This window comes from Lissotriton helveticus, chromosome 4_2, assembly GCF_964261635.1.
Source record: "Lissotriton helveticus chromosome 4_2, aLisHel1.1, whole genome shotgun sequence".
Lineage (NCBI taxonomy): Eukaryota > Metazoa > Chordata > Amphibia > Caudata > Salamandridae > Lissotriton > Lissotriton helveticus.
In genome coordinates this window covers 115,788,477-115,804,907 of record NC_136064.1, presented here as the reverse complement: position 1 = coordinate 115,804,907, position 16,431 = coordinate 115,788,477, and the positions used below count along the sequence as shown (strand labels likewise).

The 16,431-nt window shown below is 47.7% G+C and overlaps 1 protein-coding gene across 1 annotated transcript in view; it reads right to left on the bottom strand.

Moving 5' to 3' along the window:
- The window catches only part of LOC144752249 (uncharacterized), a 124,477-nt gene that overhangs the window by 74,238 nt on the left and 33,808 nt on the right, over positions 1 to 16,431 (bottom strand). The gene's annotated exons all lie outside the window — the stretch shown is intronic.

The following is a 16,431-nucleotide window of genomic DNA, read 5'->3' as shown; positions in this document are numbered from 1 at the left end:
TAGTGAAGAACGAAAAAGGGCGGCAATTCACTATGAGGACATGCCACACTCTAGGTTTGTCCTACCTTACGCTTCAATGCACCCTGCCCGTAGGCCTACCATAGGGGCGAATGATATGGAGGATAGGGAAGGTTCAGGGACGGGCAAGTGTGGGCACTTGTGCAGTCAGCGTGACAGTACGGGACTGTACGCGGGGTCTGCAATGCCGGACCCGAGTCATGTCTTACGAGGCCGCTTTTGTGGGTGGCGTAACCAGCGCTGCAGGCCCACTAGCAGCATTTGTATCTACAAGCCCCGGCACTCCTCGTGCACGTTACTGGGGACTGACAGTAAACCAAATAAGCCAATCGTGGAAATCAATTGCACATACACTTTACATTGGGAGCACTTGCACTGCGGCACGGATTGGCAGTGGCGCAGTGCCCTGAGCATCGAACACCAGCAAAACATCTGAGGCACATCAGCAAAAAGTGGAAGGGAGACTCACGCCAAGGTGCCAGGTCTAACACGTGTCCCCTCCAGCTGAAATGTGGGGAGAACTACCCTTGCCCAGGGAGTTCCTCATCACTAAGGCGGAAAAACCTTGACAGACCGTCAGCATTGGCATGGTCTATGCCAGGGCGATGTTCCACCGTAAAGTCCATACTCTGTAGAGAAATGGACCACCTCAAAAATTTCGGGTTCTCACCCCTCATTTGCATCAACCATCTGAGGGGCCTGTGGTCTGTCTGAACTCGGAAGTGAGACCCAAACAAGTAGGGTCGTAGCTTCTTCAGGGCCCAGACCACAGCAAAAGTTTCTCGCTCAATCGCACTCTACTTCTGTTCCCGTGGAAGTAACCTCCGACTGATGAAGGCCACAGGGTGATCCCAGCCCTCCTCAGTCGTCTGGTAGAGGACAGCCCCAATCCCATGCTCTGAAGCGTCTGTCTGCACTAAGAATTCTTTGGAGAAATCAGGAGCAAGGAGCACGGGCTCCGTGCACATGGCCATCTTCAGGGTGTCGAATGCTACCTGACAGGCGTCAGTCCAGATCACTTTCCGGGGCTGCTTCTTCAATGTCAGCTCGGTCAAGGGGGCAACGATGGTGCCGTATCCCTTGACGAACCTCCTGTAGTACCCGGTGAGTCCGAGGAAGGCCCTCACCTCCGTTTGGGTCTTGGGGGCTTCCCAAGCCAGGATGGTTTGGATTTTGGGTTGAAGGGGCGCCACCTGGCCGCTCCCAACTTGGTGTCCCAAATACACCACTGAACCCTGCCCGATCTGACACTTGCTTGCCTTGATCGTGAGGCCTGCCTTGCGCAGAGCCGCCAACACTTCCCACAGGTGTCGCAAGTGTTCCTCCCACGTACTGCTGAACACTGCAATGTTGTCCAGGTAGGCGGCACTGAACGCGTCCAGTCCAACCAACACCCGGTTGACCAACCTCTGGAAGTTGGCAGGGTTGTTTTTCATCCTGAAGGGCATAACTCAAAATTGGTAGTGCCCATCTGGGGTTGAAAACGCTGACTTCTCCTTGGCCCCGTCAGTTAAGGCGATCTGCCAGTACCCAGACGTTAAGTCAAACGTACTGAGATACCGGGCAGCCCCCAACCGATCGATGAGCTCATCAGCTCTGGGGATGGGCTGCGCGTCAGTCTTCGTGACCGAATTGAGCCCTCGATAGTCCACACAGAACCGTAGTTTGGGTGTGGCTCCCGGCGTCGCAGCCTTTGGGACCAAGACCACTGGGCTGGCCCAATGACTGCTGGAGGACTCAATCACCCCAAGAGCAAACATCTTCAAGACTTCTTCCTTGATGCAGGCTCGTACCCTGTCAGTCACACGGTAAGCCTTGTGCTTCACCGGCAAGCTGTCTCCCGTGTCCACATCATGGACCCACCAACCTGTGACACCCGGAACCAGGGAGAACAAGTCAGAAAATTGCCCCAGCAGCTGGGGGCAATCACTCTGCTGTTCAGGGGTCAGGGAGGGTGAGAGGTTAACTCCATCCGCTGACCCGTCTTGCTCGGAGGCCACCAAGAGGTCCGGAAGAGGCTCGGTCTCCTCCTCCATTCCATCATCGGTTGCCAACAGCATGCCCACTTCGGACCTCTCCAAGTGGGGCTTAAGGCGGTTAACATGTAGGACCCTCAAAGGGTTCCTGGGAGTTTGCAAGTTCACCAGGTAGGTGACAGGACTCTTGCGCTCCACAACCTCAAATGGACCCGTCCACTTATCCTGAAGTGCACAGGGCTCCACTGGGGCCAAGACCCACACCTTTTGTCCAGGTTGAAGCTCCACCAGAGTGTCGTTCTGGTCGTACCACCGCTTCATCTCCTCCTGGCTGGCTTCCAGGTTTGCCTCAGCAAGTTTCCTGAATCGCCTGGTCTGGTTTCGGAAGGCCAACATGTAGCTATATACATTCTGGGGAGGTTTCCTGGGAGATTTCTCCCAGCCTTCCCGAACCAGACTCAGCGGTCCTCGGACCGGGTGACCGTACAGAAGCTCGAAGGGACTGAACCCGAGCGACTTCTGTGGCACCTCTCGGTACGCAAACAGCAGGCATGGCAAGAGGACGTCCAAATTACGCCTCATCGGTCCTTCTAGGCCCATTATCATGCCTTTTAAGGTTCGGTTGAATCTCTCAACCAACCCGTTTCCTTGGGGATGGTAAGGGGTGGTGAACTTGTATGTTACACCACACTCTTGCCAAAGGGACTTCATATATTTTGATATGAAGTATGGTACCTCTGTCAGACACCACCTCTAGAGGGAACCCTACTCGAGAGAAAATTCCCATCAGCGCTCGTCCTACCACGGGGGCTGTCACTGTCCTCAGAGGGATGGCTTCAGGGTACCGGGTGGCATTTTCCACCAAGACCAGGATGAACCTGTTGCCCATGGCAGTCTTGGGGTCCAGAGGCCCCACAATGTCAATTCCCACTCGTTGGAATGGGGTACTGACGACGGGGAATGGTTGGGGGGAGCCTTGTACTTCCCTCCACACTTACCACTGGCTTGGCAAGTCGGGCATGTCCTACAGTGAGCATCTGAGCTCCTGTGCATCTGGGGCCAGTAAAAGTGGGTGACAAGCCTGTCATAGGTCTTGTCCATCCCCAGATGTCCTGCTAACGGCACATCATGAGCCAAACCCAGTAGGAAGGCTCTGAACTTCTGGGGTACCACCAGCACACGGGCTGACCCAGGTTCAGCAGCCTTAGGCTCTGAATACAGGAGATCGTTCTCCCAGTAGACCAAGTGTTTCCCGGACTGAACACCATTGGCCTGGTCTGCAGCCTGCTGCCGCATCCCTACGAGAGAAGGGCACTCTCTCTGCTCCTTGCAGAATTCCTCCCTGGAGGGACCCCCGTCCTGCTGCCAATGGGTCAGCTCAGGCAGGTCTCCCAGTTCGGCGATCTGTTCCCCGGTAGGCTCCAGGGCATCCCCCTCGAGGTCTGCTTCCTCCTGGGCCGTGGGAACTTCGGGAGCCGGCTGTCTGCGCCCCCTACGCCTTCTCTCTAAGGCCGGTTCCTGGGCCTCTCCCTCAGGCTCCAGGACCTCTTCGACACCCCTACTGGCTGCCATGGAACGTGTAGTCACGCACGCCCAGTCGGGTAGCCCCACCATCCACAGATGAGTTGTTTTCTCAACCTTCCCCCAAGGGGAGTTCTCCAAATCGTTCCCTAGCAGACAATCTACAGGCATGGAGGTCCTCACAGCGACTTGCAGAGTACCAGAGACCCCCCCCAAACTCAAAGGGAACCTGAGCCATCGGACATTAGCTCTCAGAATTGTCAGCATTGACAACCCTATAGTAGGCGTGCGGTACCACCTGCTCCTGAGACACCAGGTCCTGCCTCACTGCAGTCACACTGGCTCCTGTATCTCGAAGAGCCTCCGCCTTCTTACTGTTGATGGTCACTACCTGCGCATATTTTTTAGTGTTATTGGGCAGGTAGTTTTCGGGGACCATCTCACTGTCTCCTAGCGAGACTAGGGTCATCTGAACGGGATCCCCACCCAGTTGGATGGCTACTTCCTCCCCAAAGTTAATATTAGCCAGTTGCCGGGGTGGAGCACCAGTGGGTGCGGATTTTGCGAATAAGCGACACTTAGGGTCAGAGGCAATGTGACCCAGGTCGCCACACCTAAAGCAGGTGATGGGCCCTCTTTGAACAGGTTTACCTGTCGGGGCCCTGGTTGATTTCGGGGGTGGATCAGGCTGAGAACCTTTCCCTTAGTTCCATTGGGGATTACTTTGGGGGCCTTTTTGGAACCCTTTCTGTTTTCCCCTGTCCCCCCCACTCTTCTGCTGGGGACCCTACCCACCTTTGGCGGAATCTCCCACTGGACCTTTGTGGACCCTGGTGCCGAGCCAGCGGTCCGCTGCCTCTGCAAGCTTCCTCGGGTTGAACAGCTTGCTATCGATCAGGTGCTGGCGTAACTCAGGAAAACAATTATCCGACAAGTGCTCCCATGCCATCAAATCAAGCAGCCCTTGAAAATCAGTTACTTTACTGCCCTTCACCCAACCATCCAGCGCTCTGCAGAAAAAGGTCACATACTCCACATACGTACCCCCTTGAATCTTCACACACTTCCTAAACCGCTGTCGGTACATTTCAGGAGTTAACCCAAATCGATTCATCAGGGCATCTTTCATGTGCGGGTAGGAGTTGGACTCTTCAGAAGGAAGATCTAGCAGGGTATCCCGCCCCTGGGTCAGGAACCGTCCCCACAACCCCGCTCCCCAGTCTTTCTCAGGGACCCGGTGGGAGGACATGGCTACCTCGTAGGCCCGGAACCACTGCCCTATGTCATCCCCCTTAAAATACTCCTTCACCACATCCTTCGGTATGTAGACCCTTGACTCTACCTGGGCTGGCGTTGTGCTGCCACCAGGAGCTGCGCCCAAGCTCTTTGCTTTCAGCTCCAATTCTTTGAGTCGTATCTCATGCTCCAGCTGGAGCCGTTTTTCTTCCATTGCCATCTGCCCTTTCAATCTGGCCATCTGCACTTCATGCACTCTGGTTGCGGCCCTGTCCGCCAGCTCTTCTGACGACAGACCTCCCGGCACTTCGATAAGACTCTCGGGTGGATCCACTACCACCGAATTTTCTGTCTCTCTCGACTCCTTCCAAGCTGTTAGTTCCTTGATGCGCTGGGCTCTGGTTTTGCAGCCCGCTTGGGAGACTCGGAACTTTTCGCACAGGGCTTTCAATTGATCAATCTTCATTTGCCCAAGCCCTTCCCAGTCAACATCGTAGAATCCAGAGATAACAGAGTGTGCTCTCAAGGGAAGTGAACCAGGCATGGTTTCGGAGATTGGAGATCTCTCGGCAAGGACGTAATCTGTGGCTCGTTACTTGGTCTGCTCTCACTACGAGGTGATCAGTAATTCACTGTATATAAATCATAAATGCAAATCCGAAATCCTCACCGCTGGTACCAATGTTGGAATCGGAGGTCTCTGGTTGGCACAGGTATGCACTTGTGACAAGCAGGGACCCTCAGCTCTACGTCAGTGCAAGGGAACTACTCCTTCAAATAACCCCTGCTCACCCTCTAGGTAGTGTGGCGCGAGCAGACAAGGCTAATCCTCAGGGCGATAGTAAGTTAAGCATTTATGATCACACACAGTAAACCCACTGACCCACCACAAATGGACACCAGTCGTGTAGTTGTAAAAAAAATACGTATACTTTATATAAAAGATAGATTCAAGCAGGATTATCACAAGACCATATAACATGTAACGATTCGAGGCCAACAGATGGTACTTAGGCAAGCTTTAGTCTTTAAATGTTCGTTGTTCGGCAAGGTATGATGACAGGGAAATAAGAACGTTGTGGACCCTGGATCCGATATGAATTCGGGACGGAGTTCACGTGTACCTTGCTTGTGGAAGTCAGAGGCGTTTCAGGCGCGTCTGGTGAGGACGGACTCCGAAATAGGCCGACGTTTCTCCAGAGGATCTCTCCGGCTCAGGTCCCCCTCGAGGTGCGAGGTGGAGGAGCAGGACTGTGGAGGGTTGCGGCGATCCGGGGTCGATGCAGCTCAAGGGGCGAGGCGCCGTTCAGGCCTGCGGGGCGTACTACTTCTTAGCACGCGGCGTCGTACTCATCGATCTGTGAGGGGCGTCATGTTCTACGGCAGACGGGTGCAACACCAGGCTTCCGGTACCACAGTACGGGGAGGCCTTTCTTGAGGTGCCGCACGGGTCTTGGTATGCAGGAGGGCAAAGCGAGACAGTCGGGTACGTTACGACGTACGGACCGTCCGAAGCTATGGAATGCGCTCCATGCAGATTCCGGCGGGAGAAGATGAGAGGTGCACAACGCGCTCCGTTAGCGGCGAGGTGACAGGAGAGCGGGCGGCCCAGCACTGAAGCGGAGAGCGACTCAGGGATGAGCGGGCTCTCTACGGCGGGCGACCAGGCTCCGAGCTGTCACGACCTTGGAGGGGGCGAAGGCACCCGAGTCACAACTCCGGCGAGGGAATAAGAACTAAGGCCCAACAGCAGACGGGCACAAGCAGATAGAACCCAATGGTCCTGGGGTTCCGTTCAGGAGGCAAGCTCTCGATCAAGCCCTTGGAGATCGTTTCAGGCACAAGTCTACAAAGTCCTTTCTGGTCCTTTCCTCTCCGTTCTCAGCAAGGCAGCACTGCAGGCCAGTCTTACAGGATTCAGACCGGTTTCCGTCCTTCAGCTTCTCTTGGTCCTTCTATCCAGGCAGAGGTTCGTCGTGGTCAAAACTGGATCTGATTTGTAAGGAGCGGAGCTCCTATATTTATACTGTGATTCTTTTGTCTTTGCAGGCCAGGGGGCCTGAGCCTAGTTCAACCCGGTTCTGGAGTACTCTGTTTACAGGAAGCTGCCGTCTTCTTTCAGAGTGCGGGCAGGGACATCAGACACTCCGCAGGGGGGTGGAGCCATCATTGTGGTGGTAGAGAACAACCCTACTCAGAGTCAAGGACTACTCCGCCCACCCATCCTGGTGCAAGCACCCTATTTACCACCTGGGGGTCCCACTGTCCCCGGGAATCTCCCAGCCCTGTCACTCACACAAACCCAGACAACAGATACACATCCTGGCAGAGGCGGGCTAAATAGTTAGGCGCGCAAAGGCTTTCTTTCTAAAGTAGCATTTGCAAACACAGGATATTAAAATAAACCTTACTAAAGGAAGTATTTTATTATTCTGAGTTCAGGCATACTAAACTCGACATGCTACCGTGTTCCCTGAGTCTGCCGGGACTATAGCGTGTAATAGTTCCGACAGCTCATCTTGGCCTAAGAGAACCCTTCCATAGTGAAGAACGAAAAAGGGCGGCAATTCACTATGAGGACATGCCACACTCTAGGCTTGTCCTACCTTACGCTTCAATGCACCCTGCCCGTAGGCCTACCATAGGGGCAACTGAAATGGAGGTTAGGGAAGGTTCAGGGATGGGCAAGTGTGGGCACTTGCCCAGTCAGCATGACAGTACTGGACTGTACGCGGGGTCTGCAATGGCTGACCCGAGTCATGTCTTACGAGGCCGCTTCTGTGGGTGGCGCAACCAGCGCTGCAGGCCCACTAGCAGCATTTGTATCTACAAGCCCCGGCACTCCTCGTGCACGTTACTGGGGACTGACAGTAAACCAAATAAGCCAATCGTGGAAATCAATTGCACATACACTTTACATTGGGAGCACTTGCACTGCGGCACAGATTGGCCGTGGCGCAGTGCCCTGAGCATCGAACACCAGTAAAACATCTGAGGCACATCAGCAAAAAGTGGAAGGGAGACTCACACCAAGGTGCCAGGTCTAACAACTCTCCTTTCATTTAGTCATTCATGAGATTAGAGACTGGTAAAACAAGCTGCTTTACATTCCTTCAAGACTTAATCTGAAGGCTGTTCTCCACAGCTACCACTAGGATAGCTTTCTATATAGGTTGTCTTTAAACCTACCATCAATAAGGGTCGTTTGGACTGGTGCAAGGTGCCCACTAGAATAGTGGACAGCATATGCCAGGCAAACATCTCACATGTCTTGCTTTATAAATACAATGCACCCTGCCCTATTGGCTGTTTAGGGCCTACCTTTGGGGTGAGTCATAAGTATTCAAAAAAGAAGTTTGGGCTTGGCAAAAGGTTTATTTGCCAGGTTAAAATGACAGCTAATAATTGCCCTAAAGTCTGCAATCGCAGGCCTTGGACATGTTTAAGCGGGCTACTTTAGTGCGTGGCACGCTGAGTGCTACAGGCCTAATCGTTAGTACCATATGCTAGTGACTTACAGCTAAATTAATTGTACCATTAATCCCCTCTTTACTAATTCCCCACCTCTTTGATTCAGCTCCCTGAGAACAATCACCCAGGTAAATCCACATGAAGCAATCACGAGGCAGATGTGTGACTAGTACCTGTGAGTAGAGGCCTCTTGCCCTATTTAAGTGGCAGCATCTAAGGAGAAGGTCTCTCACCTGGACATGTTTTTGTAATGTTTATGTAGTACCATTAAGGTTGCAACCCCTGGCATGGCAGGAAACATAGAAGTGCTCACATATTGGTTGGTATGGAAGGGTGAACCATCAGATGTGATTGGGGATAGCCTTGGTGGGCAGATTTCATTAGCTCCGACTTGTCTCCAGACAATCTTCAGGTCACATAGCCCCGGCTGGTCTCTAGTCTATCTTCAGAAATACAGATGTGGAGAGATCAGACATTAAAGCGAGGAAGCACATATTAAGGGGTTTATTATGATGATGTTCGGAAGGGCTCCGATTTTAATTTGGGTTTGCCAAATTCTATTCGGAAACCCTTGTTTCTGACCGAATCATAGACATTTCCCAACAACTGAATATGATGCCCGGAAACCGTTCAGGCTTTCGGAATCGGTTCCAAAAGGGAATCGGACAGGCCGAGCCTTTCGTTGCTGAATCATACAGCTTTATGGACAGTTTCCGAGCGACAGCGATTACGATGACTGATTCGGACAGCTGCTCTGATTCGGTCTGCCCAAAATGAAACAGCTTTTGGAATCTATCTTTGGGGACCCATTGCAGGTCCCCTTCAGCCTGAGGCATTTGGTTGGGGCCCGTGGGGGTACCCAAGGGATCCCTCTTTCCAACCATGCACAATGTGGCATGCACCATGGGGTGCTCGCCACAGGGTGCAAGGCTTTATACAACCATTCTTTTTTTCAATGGGAGCCTCTGTTCTCATTCACAGCACAGGCTCCCATTGAGTCTGACTGAATCATATCCGTAAGCATCCGGTATGCATCTTAAATGGTCAGTCGTACTCCCAGATTCCAATTCATTCAGAAACGATTCTGAAACTGATTTGGTTAGAAGTGTTTCCTAACGAGATCGTAATCAGCATCAAAGAGGTAGAATGTAGGTGAGGTACAGCAGGTCACACCTGTTATGTTAAGCCAGCCCTGTGACTGTGAAAGGAGTCCTAAAGAGTGTGCCATAGGTTTAAAGTGACTCGAATGTAGTCAATGCGGCTGGAATGGTAACCGTTGTTAAATATTTTTGAGCCTAGTCTGTTGGAGGAAGAACGACCATTGGCAGCAGTAAAACCATTCTCCAGACAGAGAGCTTTTAATTGGATAGCGGCCTCAGTCCACCATTTAATCGGATGTAATTCCAAGGATGGGACGCTCGAATGTTCATCCTCTTGCCTCGCAAGATCATTGTCCTCGCTATTAAGTGGTTTAAATGTGGTGTTTAAATCCCCAGTTGCTATAGCTCCACCTTCCCCTATAAGGGTATCTAAGAGCCCGCCTAAAGTGTTGATGGTTTCAGATTACCGCCCTCCGCTAAGGCCTCTGGCATATACATTTATAATGGTGGTAATTCCATATGGCCTGAGCACCACCCTAATTGCAAGGATGTCACTGCAGTTCGGGGTAAGACCCGGATTTTATGACCTATAGCTTGTCTAACCCAGATTGTAAGGCCCCCTAGCGGCCATCTCCTGGCATCCTGGGTGGCCTGAATTAAATAATTTAGGTATCCTGGATGGTAGAGTGGCTCTATTGACCACGTTTCTTTGAAAGCACATATTTCAAATTTTCCTATGAAATCATTCCAATCAGGAACGTCACCCCTATTCCTCAGCCTGGCAATGTTCCAAGATAGTAAAGAAATGGTGCATGACGTTTGGTGTATGTTGTTATTCATAGTAACATTTGGGTCTACAGGATCAAATTCTTGGTTTGACTTGGCCTGGACATCGGGGGATCCTATCTCGGTTAGACGATTTACTGTTGGAAGTGGTGTGAGATGCATGCTAATCCAATCTGTTGGGGCCGCCACCATGCTTATGCCAGAGGGACGGACGAAACCATCAATCTATCTCACTTAGCATGGACACTGTTGTGGGGGAGCAGCAAAACTATAAGAGGTAGATTTACTTGTCCCACCAGGGGGGCTGTTTTTAAGGCGAATGGTTGTTTCAAAGAGATGGTGTGTCCGTAAAGAATAGGCTACCAAGTTCTCAAGCAGGTCCTGGTTTGTTAGGGTGGGAGCTATGGCGTCCATGTTGCCCCCCCTGGATAGAGTAACTTCTGGCCCAAAAATGTCGCTCCTAATGATGGATCGGCATCCCTGCACTCGCCTGATCCAATGAATAATTAGGGAGACCGCGCCCTCTATTTGTGGTTTGGGTACAGGCTTAGGTACATTTGTCAGATAAATTGTCTGCTTCCGCACTGGGGTGCCATCACTACCATGAGAGGAGGTATACCTCTGAGCCCAAGGGGTGGAATACTCATTGGGTGGAGCATCACCTGTTGTGGTACGGGTAAATTATAATGTGACATCCTATTTGTTATGGGCCCCGTACCCTGTTCAGTGCAGGGTAAACCCCCTTGGCCCTTCCTTGTTTTGGACAGCTGGTGCTGCTACTGCCAGCTTTTCTACTAGTGGTCTGAGAACCTCCTGTCGATGGTTGATGATTATACGCACCCTGAACGCCTCCGCAAGCCTGATCCTCGACATCCCTCTCTACAGCCCCATCACAACCCACCTGAGAGACCTGCACTGGCTCCCGTCAACAAGAGGATAATCTTCAAACTCCTCACCCACGCACACAAAGCACTCCACAACACCGGACCAGCATGCCTCAACAGCCGACTCCGCTACTACACCCCCACCCACCAGCTCTGCCGACCATGCCCTTGCCACTGTCCCCTGTATCCGAAGAGTGACCACCGGCAGTAGATCATTCTCCCACCTCGCCGCCAAGACATGGAACACCCTACCCATCCGCCTACGGCAGACCCAGGACCTACTGACCTTCAGAAGAGTTCTCAAAACCAGGTTTTTCGAACAGTAGCAGCCCTCCCCCGCCCGTCAGCACCTTGAGACCCTCACATGTAAGTAGTGCTCTTTACAAATGCTTTGATTGAATGATTGACTGATTTATTATACAACACGCCCGAGTCATGAATGAAGGAAGTGGGTTTTATATTTATATTAAAGTCGATATTTTATATATCTATATTTTTACATCTATATTTTTAGTCAACATTTTTGTACCTGTTTAAGTAAAGAAGTCGATATTTTTGATGTCAATATTCTTCACTCGACATTTTTTAGATCCATATTTGTTACATTGATATTGTGTCAGTGAACCAGTTGGGCTGTAGTCCGTCTGCCATCGTAATGATGCCCTTAATTCTAATAAATTAATTCTTTTTTTATTTATTTATATTTTTTTAATTTTATAGTGTTAATTGTGGGAAGTAATTTAATATTAATTAATTAATAATTGGTTGTTAATTACTAATTAATTAATTAATATGTAATTTGTTACGGTAAATGTGTAAATAATTTTAGGCGTGGGTGTGGGGTTTATAGGGGGTAAAGGGTGGGAAGTAATCTATGGTTAATAAATTAATAATTAGTTAATAATTACTTAATTGAAAATTAAATATGGAAATTGTGTAATTTATTTTAGGTGTGGTTTGTGAAGTTCATAGGGGTTCATAGGGGTAATGGGCGGGAATTAACTTATGTTCAATTAATTATTAATTAGTTGATATTAACATTAATTAATTAATTGATAATTAATTAGGGTAAGTGTTTAATTTTTTTGTATGTGGGATTCAGTTTTATGGGTAGTTTTCAAATACTATGAGTTTTTTAATTGAAAATACATTTTATTTGTGTAATTAATTGTTTTATCCTTTAATTTCAGCTTTAGGTTGTGGGGATTGTTGGAGTAAAGGGTGGGAAGCAAATTATTTGTTGTGTTTTAATTTGTTTTTTAAGTGCAAGAGCAGTGAAAGAGGTTACATACTTAGGTATCCAGCAAAAGGCAAACATGACTGAATTAGTGGATGGTAATTGGAAAGTATTGATGGCCAAAATTAAGAACTCTTTGGATAGGTGGGGTCGACTATATTTGACTATTATTGGGCGTTCTAATGTTGTAAAAATGAACGTGATACCATAGGCTCTCTATTTGTTTAGGTCAATACCTTTAGAAATACCTAAAGATAGGATACAGGCCTTGCAGTCGATGTGTGGTAAATTTATTTGGAATCCAGGTAGACCTAGACGGGCAATGAAATTTATGACTTTACCTCACGCTAGTGGAGGGATGGGGGTGCCTGATTTTTTTTTGTATTATGTCACTTGGTTTTTGTTGAAGATGAGTGTATTGATTACGGGGGAGTCTGTGGCAGATGCTGCCTATGTCCCCTCTATCTTTGAAATGCAGTTGGGCTCATTTGCGAGACAATCATTATTTATTGAGATAGATGGGAGCTACTACAAGCGGACCCGCTTCAAGGTATTGGAGGGGGCTTTTAAGGCTTGGAAGTGGTTTGCTACCTCAATGGCTATAGGGAAAATTTCTTATTATACGCCCTTTTATGCTTTTAGGCTTTTGCCTGGGATCTTCTCTGATGATATGGCAGCTAAGTGGCAGAGGAATGGGGTGAGATGTCTAGAAGATATGTACAAGGAGGATGGAACGTGTAAATCATTTGAGGAGTTAAAGGACCAATTTCGTTTTTCTAGGATCTTTTTTTAAAATTTTTACAAGTTCGGGATTATTTATTTCGACGAAGGGTGGTCTTTCAGAAAAATAATACTGTTTAAGGAATTAGGAAACAGGTTAAAATATGAACATTATATCAATTATTGCTCACCGAGAGAAGTGATGATTTAGAAAAAGTTAGGTTGAAATGGGTGAGCGCATTGGAAGACTCAGAAATAGTTATAGAAGATTTGCTTTTGTTGTCTAAGGAGGCATTAATGTCTGCAAATTTAAAAGCCCAATTCTTCAAGACATTGTTTGATTTATATTACACTCCGCTACGAATGGCAAAAAGGGGAGGTGGGAATGAAGGCAAATGTTTTCGTTGTATGGCTGAGGATGCAGACAATGTACATATCTTCTTCAGCTGTCGGAAACTTCAATGTTTTATAAAAGGAATTGAAAAGTTTCTTATTTATGTAATAAAAATGCCTATAGAATTAACACCTGTGATGATGTTGCTGGGGAAGATCCCGAAGGATAGATCTGTGGAGCCACTATTTCAATACCGACATTTCATTTTCTTTGCTATGACCACTGCACGGTTATGTATTGCTACTGAGTGGCTACAGGAAAAACCACCCGATTTCCATCAATGGCGCGCAAAAACGTATAGTCTATTTAATTTGGAGTGGCCTCTCTTTTCTAATGGAGGCCCAAGGAAGAAAAAACTGGGTATAAAAATTTGGAGCGCGTTCCGTGATTATTATGAGGACTGATTGTGAACAATGAATTGTATTGGTTAACTGATGGAATCATTAATTAATCTATGACAGGGGTTCAAGAATTGCCGGTAGGATCAGTTGCTGTATTATTATTGAACTGCTCATTATTGATTTGTTTCTGCGGTAACGAAGTTGTTGTAAATGTATATGAATTTTGGTTTTTTTAATGTGCTATTTGCTGTGAAAGCATAAATAAAATAAATAAATAAAAAAAAGATAATTATTTATGTTAATTTTGGCAGTCCTTTTTTTAATTTAGATGTGGTTTGTAAATGTGTGGTGTTATAGGGTAGGAAATAAAAAAACGAAGGGGGTCATTACGATGGCGGACAGACTTGAGTCCGCACGCCATTGTGGTGGTGCTTGGGTCCGCCCGCCTGTATGGTGGCGGTCTCGCATGTAGAATCATGAAGCAACCACCAACGTGACAGTCGCATCCTGCATCGTTACCATTGCGGCATGTGCTGCTGGCCGTAGCACCCACCGTAATGTGAAAAATGCATGTAGTGCGTTTCCCCGCACTATGTGGCAGGTACCACGCGGTGCCTGCCACGTAGTGCAGGGAAATTTACGAGGGTACCATGGGTAATAGTACCCCTTCAGTACACAACCACCACCCTCAACACAAGGGGGGGCCGCAACAGGCCCCTGATAGCATTCTCAGCCAGCCTTTCAATGGTGGGTTACCCGCCACGGAAAGGCTGGCTGTGGACAACAACGTCTTATGGCGGACGGTGCCTGCTAGGCACCGCCACCATTTTACACATTCTGACTGCTCCGCCAGGTAATCGGAACAATTGCCAATGGTTGAACGGTGTCGGGCAGTCTTTACATCCGCCACAGTACAAGAAAGATTTCCCTGCCATCTGTACAATGGCGGAGGGCCTGCCACTGCATGGCTGTCAGTGGCGGGCCTTCCGCCATTGAAATCAGTTCCTAAATGTATCTAATAATTAACATTTTCTAAATAATTTCAAATTAAAAATATTTATTTTATTGAATTTTTTATTTTTTATTTTAATTAATATAATAGTTGTAGGTTTTTGTCATATGTATTTCAGATTATAAAATGTTTCTACTTTTTTATATTTTTAATAATAAATATATTTGTATTTTAATTTTTAACATATTTATATATATTTATTGATTTTTTAAATATTATTTTTGTTGGTGCTATAGAAATTTTGTTTGTTTTTAACACTTTCTCTAGGGCTGCACTTACTGGAGTGGGAATAGTAATTGTAAACCTCCGCTATCCAACATTTTCTCTGCTGTTGCACTGCCTGGAGTGGGAAGTTTTAGTTGAAAGATTTTTAAATAGTTTAATGTTTTAATTTGTAATAGAATGCTTTTTAATAGATTTTATGTTAGTGGTATAACAATGAACAAGCATTTATCAAGAAATGGAAAAAGGAAATGAAAGCGAGATTAAAACATCATGAAGAAGACAGACACGCGAGAAAACAGAGGAAACTGCAAGGAGATGGCACCGACTATGAGAGTGGCCATATACTTACGTAAAGCCACAAATATGATCATTTATTTGACACACAACCATTGAAATTTGAAACCAGGGTGGCAACTTTTGCAATGCAAGATCCCCTGTCTATAGAGAACAGAGACACCGACAACAACACCTCTACTACAACAGCCAGTTATGTGGCTGAAAGTGACGTCATAACCAAACCCACTACTTTTTTAGATGAGTCCCGGCTCCTCAGGAGGGGACGGAAAACAGCAAGAACCCCTTCAACATCGAGAGCCCCAGTGAGAGGGAGAGGACAATGCATCAGAGGGAGAGGAAGAGGCAAGGAAGGAGCCAACAGAGGAGAAGACTACGTAAACAAAGGGACCAAAAATGGAAGAGGAAGGGAGCTTGTGGGAAACACAGCTGGAAACTCTAGGAAGAAGCAGTAATAGACAATGAAACAGTAAATAGTACTATTGTTAATCTCATAGAATGTCCCTTATCCTACTTTAAAAAGATAACACTTTGCTAAGGGTTCACCTTATGCCCCACCAAGCTCTTCAAATATTCTGAAACCCACATTGATATTTTTAAGTTCATAAATAAATTGAAAGTAAAGAAATGGCACAGGCTCAACATTGCTAGACGGTTACCTTACAGCAGCTGTACTCTCAATACAGCCCCTTTCCCCATCTCACTGTTGGGGATGCAGACATACTCCTCTTGATGCATGAACCTCAATTGGTTACAGATTCCGTACCCGGGGCTCCGGTGATCAATCCAAATCATCTTGACATCACCACCGATCTAGACGTATCCACTAAATTTAAACCATGTTCTGTTTTTTACCCTAACCTACCACATGACAATATCGACACCTTCCATGAAGTGGTTACCAAAGCGCTCCTGAAATTAAACATCGTGATGGGTCCAAAGGGTCTCCATCACATAACCTGTCCATGAAACAGAAGGAATTTATAAAATCTTGGGCAGCAGATACGAATATTATCATTCAGCCTGCGGATAAGGGTGGCAACATCATACTTATGAGCAGAGAAATGTACATCACTGAAGCGCTGAGGCAGCTAAATGACCCCAGATTTTATTCTAAAATGAACACAGAGGCATATAATGACAATATCCTAATGACTTAGAACAAACTTGCAGAATGGGAACAAAAGGCATTATTTTATGGGAAGAATTTTGCTTC